Genomic DNA, 9834 nt, shown 5'->3' with positions numbered 1-9834 from the left:
AAATGCACTAAGAAAATGCCTAAATTGAGCAATCCTCAAGTACCTGAAGCAGTGTGTATACCACTGTTTTCCAACACAGATTTTTCTTATCTCTTTTCTATTTAAAACATGGAGTGGGCAGAATGTTTTAATCCAGAGTTTTTACTTTTGTAACCTAGGAACAATAATTTGAGGCTTCTAAGTAGGTAAGTGTTGCCATGGATACAAAAAGAAATCTCTCCGAGATCTCCTCCCATGTGGAGCTTATTACTAAAAAAAGGATGTGAAGCTCAAAGTATATCTAGACAGACTCGTGGACTGTTGAGCTAGCTGAACCTTTGGTCTGTTAGTAGTTTTGAAAAAGAATTTTAGGCCGGGCATGGTGCCTCACGCCTGTAATCCCAGCACTTTAGGAGGCTGAGGCGGGTGGATCAGGAGATCAGGAGATTGAGACCATCCTGGCTAACACGGTGAAACTCTGTCTCTACTAAAAATACAAAAAATTAGCTAGGCGTGGTGGTGGGTGCCTGTAGTCCCAGCTACTCGGGAGGCTGAGGCAGGAGAATGGCGTGAACCTGGGAGGCGGAGCTTGCACTGAGCCAAGATTGTGCCACAGCACCCCAGCCTGGGTGACAGAGCGACGCTCTGTCTCAAAAAAAAAAGAGGAATTTTAAATGTCCAGATACATTGGTTGTTGGTATATATGATGATGTAACTTCTATGGGGAATAATTTGCAAATAATCATCAAAATTACAATTATATATACCCAATGACCCAGCAGGTCTTCTGGGAATTTCTGTTGCAGATATACAGAATTTATCCTACAGATATTTATAGCATATACATACATGCTAAAGCATGCACACATAGGTTATTTGTTGTGACATATTTTTGTAATAGCAAAAGCCTGAAAACAACCTACATTTCTATTAATAAAAGACAGGTTAAATAAAATAAGGAATACTGCAGAGCCATATCAATATGGAATGATGTATAAGATGTATACTGTGAAGCAAAAATAGTGAGTGTAGTAAAAATCAAAGTGTAGAGTATGCTACTATTTGTGTAAAAGAGAGATTGTATTCATATTTATTTGTTGGTATATGCATAACATGTCTTTGGATGGATTCATCAGCAAGTGCTAACATTGATTGCCTCATGAGAAGTGGTACTGGGTAACTGACATACAGAGGTGGGAGGGGGTCCTTTTAGTGTGTACCTTTCGCTGTATAGTTTTTAGTACTTTCTGAATTTCAAATCATGTAAATGTACTAACCAAAACACAAATCATTTGAAACTAAATATACACAGGTGAACCCACAAATCTTCATTAGTTCTAGCCATTAGGAATACTTTATAATCTCCATCTTTCATCTTGTATAAAAAGCCTTTCCAACGTTGAAAAAGTATGTTTTGGAAAATGTATAAAATAGTAGTAGATAACTGAACATGTGTTATGTGCCAAGTAGTATACTCAGATCTTTACAAATGGTTTCTCAATTAATCTCTACAATTCCATGAGACAGGTACAATTATGTTATGAAGGAAGACATTGATGTAACACAACTAGGAACAACACTAGAGACACCCAAGTATTATTGACTCAAAAACTTGTGTTTAATCACTGCCATACTGCTGTTCTTTTCTTCTTCAATGAATTCTTCTTTCTTCTTTCCTGAATTCTTCAATGAACTTTGGCTGAACATCAGCACAATAAAATTGAATAAGTGGGAGGGGAAATGTGTAGGTATTATTTGATGACTAGTTTATCTCATTTGATCAGTAAAAAATGTTTCAGAATAAAGAGGCCAAATATGTTGGCTGCATTCTTGCATTCCAATGTGGTGTAATTTTGAAACCATCTGGTTAAAATCACAGGCATTAAAATATAATTTGTGACAAAATAGGAACTTCAACAAGAATAGAATTAACCACTTAAAAAAATTCCAGTCTTTGGTGGCTTCGTGTCTAGAGTCAGATGTGAAAATATCACTTAGCTATGGGCCATGTAAAAATTTGGAAATTCTTAGGTTCATTGGACTTGTGTAGTTCAAGTTTCACTTAGCATCAGCAATACTCAACTTTAGTTTTCTAAGAATAACGACATTTGAAAAGCATTTTGGCCTTTAAATATTTTGTAGCAAATAATTCTTGTTAAATATAAACAAATCAGTAATATCTGGATTACTTGCAACTCCACATGCAATTTTAAGGGAAAAAATAAAATGCCTGGAAGAATATATTTAAGGCTTGGCCATATATGAAATTTGAAAAATAGACTTCTTTGGGTAGGCTTATGGAGTTTTATTTATCAAAAATTTATCTATACTCATTGTGTAAATAAAGAGATTAAACTTAAAAGTTCATTTCTTTGCTGCATTACAAGAAAAATACTCAACAATATTCACGTAAATAATAACACCATCTTATATTAAAGTACTTTTTCGCTTATATAAGGAAAAAGCTTTGTTTTTACATTTTATAAAATTAATAATTGTGACTTTTAAAGAGATAATTGTTACAACATTTCAAGTACAATTTTAATATCTTTTAATTAAAAAAGCTCCTACCTACTTTCAAAACAGTTTGAAGTAGTTTATAATGAAATACACACACACACACACACACACACACACACACGCATACAGTTTCATTCAAGGTCCTGGAAGGAAAGCATAAACCACTCAAGATCTTTCACCAGAGGGAATTTTGATACAGAGAATTAATGGTCAGAAACAAAAGCTGAGAATTTAAGCATAGGACATTGAGGCAACCAAGAGACTGGTTCCACAAGAAGCTACTACCACCCCTAGCAGAGTTACAAGTAATTTACCTTCTCCTTTCCTCCTATACTTCAATTTTCCGCCAGTGTTTTTCACTGGCTGAACCTGTCTGGAAGCCAGAGGAAGAAGGAACCTGGAAAATATACTTTCCTCTGAGATAGCATGGGGCACAAAAAGGGCAGAAAATTTATATGAGAGTCTAACTGTTTTGCCATTCAGGATCTATTTTTATTCTTTGTATTAGTCTGTCGTCATGCTGCTAATAAAGATTTACCAGAGACTGGATAATTTATAAAGGAAAGAAGTTTAATGGACTCACTTGTTCACATGACTGGGGAGGCCTCAAAATCATGGCAGAGGCAAAGGGGAAGCAAAAGCACATCTTACATGGTGGCAGGCAAGAGAGCGTGTGCAGGGGATCTCCCCTTTTTAAAACCATCAGATCTCGTGAGACTTACTCACTATCATGAGAACAGCAGAGGAAAACCCGCCCCTATGATTCCGTTCCTCCCACGACATATGGGGATTTTTACAATCCAAGGTGAGATTTGGGTGGGGACACAGAGCCAAACCATAAAACCCTTGTACCAATACAACAGCAACTCCATGATTCTGCCTAACATGAGTCTACTATCCATCATGCAGAGATACTGTTGTCTTCTTTCCAGAAAATGGACACACAAAGTCCTAGAAATGTGAGCCATAGTATCTATCTCAAGATTTTCCAGGTGATAACACAATCCTGCAATCCTCCCTGTTGTAGTTCCTTGTGGTCCTGGTTACCTGTGAATTAAATTGTAAAATTAGGCACTACCAACTCTCATTCAACATAAGAGGGAAGATAATAGCAGGAAAATCTGAAAGAAAAAAAATTGGCACATATGAAATATCGTGTGTGTGTATGTGCATAGCTGCTATGATCCTTATTTCTGTAACTGATTACAAGGTCAAAAGTGATATTTATTACTTCCTTCTTCCACCACCCATTTCATGATTGCTTTGTCCTAATATAGCACCTGGATTTGTTGGGATTCTTTACCTGATTGGGTGACTAAGACTTTTATACTGAAGGATCTTAGTCCATAGAAGTTCAGACTTTATTGGGTGGCTTTACACTGGACAGAAGTAATGAGAATCCCTGGGGTTCTAGACACGATCCTCCCTACTGGCACCACGCACCAGCCACCCAGTTTTCATGTGTTAATCAGATCAAATTTTCCAGTCTCTACAGCAACTTCCTTCTCTATCTGTTGGTGAGTCTCAGCTTCTAGTTTGATGGGACTTGTGTTGGATTCTCTGGTGCCAATATTCCTCTTTGGGAACTAAGTCCTGTAAACTAGCAGTGTCCAAGAATGAGAATGAGAGGCAAAACCTCTGAGACAGGGTTAAGCTTAATGGTGAGAGAGTCCACTCCCATTTCTGTTACTTGGACTATCCCATGTATTATGGCTATGAGAGAAATAACACATCATAAATAGAGAGCTGGGTCAGAGATATACTGCACCCCTACATCATAGAACGTTGTCTTCTGGCAGATGACATAACTGGCTTTTTAGTAAGCTATTCTTCCATTCTATTAGGCCAGCTGCTTCTGGCTGATAATTTAGGTAGTAAGACCAGTGAACTCCATGATCATGAGTAACGAATAATTGTTCTTTTTTGTTTTTGTTTTTGTAAAATGGTTTCCAGAAATCATATTGTAAGGAATACCATGCTACTGAACAAGGCCTCCTGTGATCCCATAGATGGTGTTGGGAGATTTATTGCGGGCATTGAGGACAAATGCATATCCTCAGTATGTGCTTAATTTGCTCCTTCTGTGATGGAAGGAGCTCACTATTGTCTACCTGCCACAAAACAGCTGGCTGGTCTCCTCTGGGAAATGTGCCATATCAGTGACTCAGTGTTGGCCTCTGCTGTTGGCTGGTTGGGCACCCAACAGTGGCTACAGCCAGATCAGCCTTGTTAAGGGAAGTCTCTGTTATTGAAGTCCCTGTTATGATTGACTCTATCCCTACTGCTATGGTCACTTTGTATGCAATCAAGTACCAGGATGGGTGAGAAAAGAGGCTGTGCCGAATATCTTCTTTTTGCTCCCCCTCTACAGGACCCTGAGTTGAGTAGTTACATGTGAGATTCTGTAGTTGCTAGGTATGTCTACCTCAACTATCCAGAGACAGAGGATATAACCACAGGACAGGGCTGCGGGCCCACTGGGCCCACTGTGACATAGTCTCAGCCCCAAACTCCATTAACCCCCTGACCTCTACAAGCCCCCATTCTGATTGAATGGTGGATCACAGTGATTTTTCCCAGGGATTAGCATCAACTCAAATTTGATTAGCATCAACTCAAATCTATTAATTCCCCCAAATTTGGATACTTGTCTTTTTCCAATGTACAGTCATCCTGGTAAAGGACTGCAGGTCTCACTGGGGTAGGTTTGGAGGACGATTTCTAGTACAAGCATGTAGTGTTGTCAGATCCTTCCTGATAAAACCCATTCTCCTGATTGGGCACGGTGCCTCATACTTGTAATCCCAGCACTTCGGGAGGCCAAGGCAGGTGGATCACCTGAGGTCAGGAGTTCGAGACTAGCTAGGCCAACATGGTGAAACCCCATCTCTACTAAAAATACAAAAATTAGCTGGGCATGGTGGTGGGTGCCTGTAATCCTAGCTACCTGGGAGGCTGAGGCAGGAGAATTGCTTGAACCCAGGAGGCAGAGCTTGCAGTGAGCCAAGATTGTGCCATTGCACTCCAGCCTGGGTGACAAGAGCAAAATTCCATTTCAAGAAAGAAAAGAAAAAAAAAGAAAAGAAACCCACTCTCCCTTTCAAAGGGCTCCAAACTGTCAAATTGGCTTAGATCTGGGAAATGTGAGAGGCTGTGAATTCCTTTTGCAGTGATCAAGTAAGGTTTCAGCTCCTCATTCCTAGAATATTTCTGATAGTATAGATCAAATATATTAGTATGCTGCCATCTATTTCATTCCTAAGAACACTGTGTTCAGTTAGCCACCACCACAGATCCCTTGGTGTCAAAATACTCTCATTGTCACTCTGCACCTGTTGCTGCTCATTCTGGTAATTGCATCCAGTTTGTTTCTGATAGTTAAGAGCTTTCGCCTGGCCTATGTCATGCCAGGATCCAATTATTCCCACTCAAGTTGTGGAGCTCATCCCAGTGGCAGCATCTTCCAGCATCCTAACCAGTCAACAGAGAACAGCCACCACCAGGTTTTTCCAAGATGCCGGTGCACCTTTTGCTAATGCATTTTCTCAGTGAAGTAGCAAATAAGGAAAATAGGGAAAGGGTGCGTGAGTTTCACAGAATTAATCTACTCCAACATTCTTATACCCCTAAGCTTTTAAAATTTCTTCTTCCATATTTTGAAGGGAAGTTCTGGCATGTTAACTTCATTAAAGGTAGGCCTCTACTGAATACAAGTTTAAGCCAATCAACCAAGGACACTGTTAAGCCATTTCCCACTTATGTACCCCAAATCTTATATACCGAATAAGTGCACTCATAGATAAATTTGGCTTGATTCAGTCAACCAAGGACACTGTTAAGCCATTTCCCACTTATGTACCCCAAATCTTATATACCGAATAAGTGCACTCATAGATAAATTTGGCTTGATTCAGTGTTAAATTCCATTCTTTTTCGTCTAACACTCTAAAAACTATCTTTAGGCCAGGGATGGTGGCTCATGCCTATAATCCCAGCACTTTGGGAGGCCGAGGCCAGTGGATCACCTGAGATCAGGAGTTTGAAACCAATCTGGCCAACATGATGAAACCCTGTCTTTACTAAAAATACAAAATTAGCCTGGCATGGTGGCGCATGCCTGTAATCCCACCTACGTAGGAGGCTGAGGCAGGAGAATTGCTTGAACCTGGGAGGTGGAGGTTGCAGTGAGCCGAGATGGTGCCACTGCACTCCAGCCTAGGCAACAAGAACAAAACTCTATCTCAAAAAAAAAAAAAAGAAAAAAAAAAGAGAAAGAAAAGAAATTATCTTTAAACATTTTACCTGGGCTCATTCTAATGAAAATCAGCAAGATTTGGCAATTCTTTTGGTATATAGGCTATCTGCACCCAGATCAGACTGCAGTTCTCCCCCAGAGCATGCTGGGATCTGACTCTATTTATGTTTCTGTAAGCAATGACAGATGAAAGATAGGAAAGATTGGTGGTCAAGTCATGCAGGATGGCTCTTCCTCTCCCTAGTCAACATGGGCTACCCCATCATTGAAGGAGGCATGACAGCAAGGTCTCAGGTTCTGTTTAATCTTTCTGTATCCCTAGACAAAAGCAATGTATGCTGGTCTTGTTTTACATTCCAGACTGAATAATGTGTACCTCTCAGGCTGTTCTCACAAATGGCCTCTTCTGTCTGTTTTGAGTACATATTATCTGTGCTCTGGGGTACAGAGTACTCTAGGGTTCATCCTTGGTCATTCCTAATTATCTGTAGTGTAACCTATAAAGTCAGTGACCAGCCTCACTGGCCCTGTGGCTGAAACAGAGTACCGACAGAGTGAAGTATTAATGGTAGAAGTCAAACCTGGAGATCGGAGTTGCAGGAGGAGGCACTAAGAGGTAAGTGTCAACTTGTACAAGATTAATCCCCTTGCAGGATGCCATTTAGAAAATGAGTTGGCTTCCTGAAAAGTTTTATGGAAATTGGTTATTGTTCAGTGCATAAGGCATTGGCCAATGACAAGTATTGGACCCAAGCTCCCCCATCCTATTTATGACAGGGAATGAATTGGTGCTCCCCTAACTGTGAATGTTAAGGTATTGAGTTAGGCAACCAACTCACCATATCACATAGCTTCCAGGCTTGGACTCCAGACTCTACTCATTTTATAACAAGAGATGAGAGGATAGTGCTGAACTGGAAGAACAGAGCTAGATCCATGTTTCTGCTCTGTCATATTGCTGTTGTGTCCCAGGCTCTGATGATGCCTCGTAGGGGATGGGGATTTGGAGTAGGAGGCTATTGCTTCCTTAATAATGAGCAGCAAAAAGGCTTCATAGCCCAAGGGTTGGGGTCCTTTCCCCACAGGCTGACACAGCCAGAAGTCTCTGTGCTGCCCCAGAATGTATGGACAATGGGACAATCTACATTCCTAAGATTTCTGTTTCTATGAATCTTCTCCTATGAATGCAACTATATGTGTGCTGTGTGGTCATTTTTTCTTGTTTGCTCAACACTCATAAGGCTTCTTGTCTGATTTGTGTATTGCTTGGTTAGAGTTATTTTTCAAGTATTGTTCTCAGATCAAATACAAGGGTAGCACATTCTCTGCATCCCTGCATATAACTTTCTTTCCTGGTTAGCCAATTGTTTTGCCTTGTTTTTATTCTTTGTCTATGTAAAGTAGCATGTCAAGCCCTTTCCTCACAGTAATGGGTAGATGTTATTCTACTAATTTCTAGCTTCTGACATTGTAGATTTGAAGTCAAATGAGAGATTGTCTTTCTTCCTTTATAAATAAATTTTTTTTCTGCCTAGAAGTTTTTATGAGTTTTTCATCATTCTTGAAGTTTTAAGTTTACAAGAGCATGCCCAGCAATGTGTGTTTTCTTGTTAAAACCATCTGGAATTCAGTGAGCCCTTACAGTCTGCAGATGCATATCTTTCTTCAGCTCAAGGTAATTTTCTTCTTCTATATTTAATTATTTTCTTTTTTCCATTATTTCATTTTATTCCCCTGTGGAACTTAATCCCGTATTACTCACATGTTGGATCTTCTGGATCTGTCCTTCGAATCCTTCATCATTTCTCTAATGATTTTCATCTCTTTGTAATTTTGTTCTTTGCTTCGAGATCTCTTTCACTTGAACTTCATGTCAGTAACTTGAATTTCAACTTTAAACATCTCTTTGAATTGAGATGCTGAATTCCTAGTTCATTCCATGCTATTCATGAAACTCTTTTAAGAGTTCTCATGATACTTTTAATTCTCTTCCAGTCACTCTCTTTTTAATAAGGGATTCTTCTGAGTATTAATCTCCTTGGTTGCTAGACCTAATATATTTTCCTTCCTCCCAGTGGTCTGCTGACCTTTGAGAGCCACGGTTTCCACAGGAACTATGGATCACATTCTAGCATTGGTGTTCTCTAGTGTTAGTCTTAGGCTCTCATCTGGCTGAGAAAGAAGTTCCTGCAGTAGTTCCCTCCCTCAGGGAGTTGTGCTCATTATTGGCCCCAGTGCTTCACCCCTCCCTATATCCATGTCCTTGTAACTGCAATACCCTCCCATTCTGGATGAGATGATCTGCCTCGGGATTTTGTTCTGGTCTCAGCCATGTGATCTGATATGACCAATGGGATGTTTTTCAAGCAGGGGCTTGAAGAAGTGCTTGCACATTTCCACTCACTGTTTGGTTTCTCTGCCTTCACAATGGGAACATCCCAGGCTAACCTGAGGAAGGATAACATTTGGACCTACCAGAAGTGTGTCATTCAGTTGTCCCTCCAAATGACTTTTCTTTTTTTGTTTTTTTTTAAACCAGAACATTTATTACATGACTAATCGTTGACATTCTTAAGATGAACTGGATGCTGCAACAGCTGCCCTCTTGGGTTTAGGTGTTGTTCCTTCACGGAATCCATGCCTGAATCTGCGGTATACAATTTTTAGGTGCCTCATTTGACCAGTTCTGGTGGTATTTTTTCTTTTAGCCTTGGCACTCCAGTTATACTTTCTCTTGCGCTTGGCAGGGTAGCCATATTTGCCACAGGTCGACTTCCGAAGGTGGTAGGCCTTAGAGCCACAGTGGTGGCACAACGTGTGTGTTTTATTGTGATGCTTTCCAAACGATGACATTCCCTTCGTCATCTCACTTCTGCAGTTGAGACCAGAGAGACCCCAAATGACTTTCTATCTCATTTCAAGGTGTTCATAGAGTCTGAAAACATAGGCTCATATGCATAATACTATCCAGGACATCTTCAATCTGTAAAAAATAAAATCACATAATTATTTACATTTCCAGGCTTCATGGACAGTCTGGTAGAACAAAAGCCAAAATCCTAATGACCATCTACAAGAGG

The 9834-nt window shown here is 39.9% G+C and overlaps 1 pseudogene; it reads right to left on the bottom strand.

Annotated features, from left to right (window-relative positions):
* Positions 1-9289: 9289 nt before the first annotated feature.
* On the bottom strand, positions 9290-9619 carry LOC111552102 (annotated as a pseudogene).
* Positions 9620-9834: the final 215 nt, after the last annotated feature.

The sequence above is a fragment of the Piliocolobus tephrosceles genome, chromosome 3 (genome assembly GCF_002776525.5).
Source record: "Piliocolobus tephrosceles isolate RC106 chromosome 3, ASM277652v3, whole genome shotgun sequence".
In the NCBI taxonomy this organism is placed as follows: domain Eukaryota; kingdom Metazoa; phylum Chordata; class Mammalia; order Primates; family Cercopithecidae; genus Piliocolobus; species Piliocolobus tephrosceles.
This window is presented reverse-complemented; position numbering and strand designations above follow the sequence as displayed.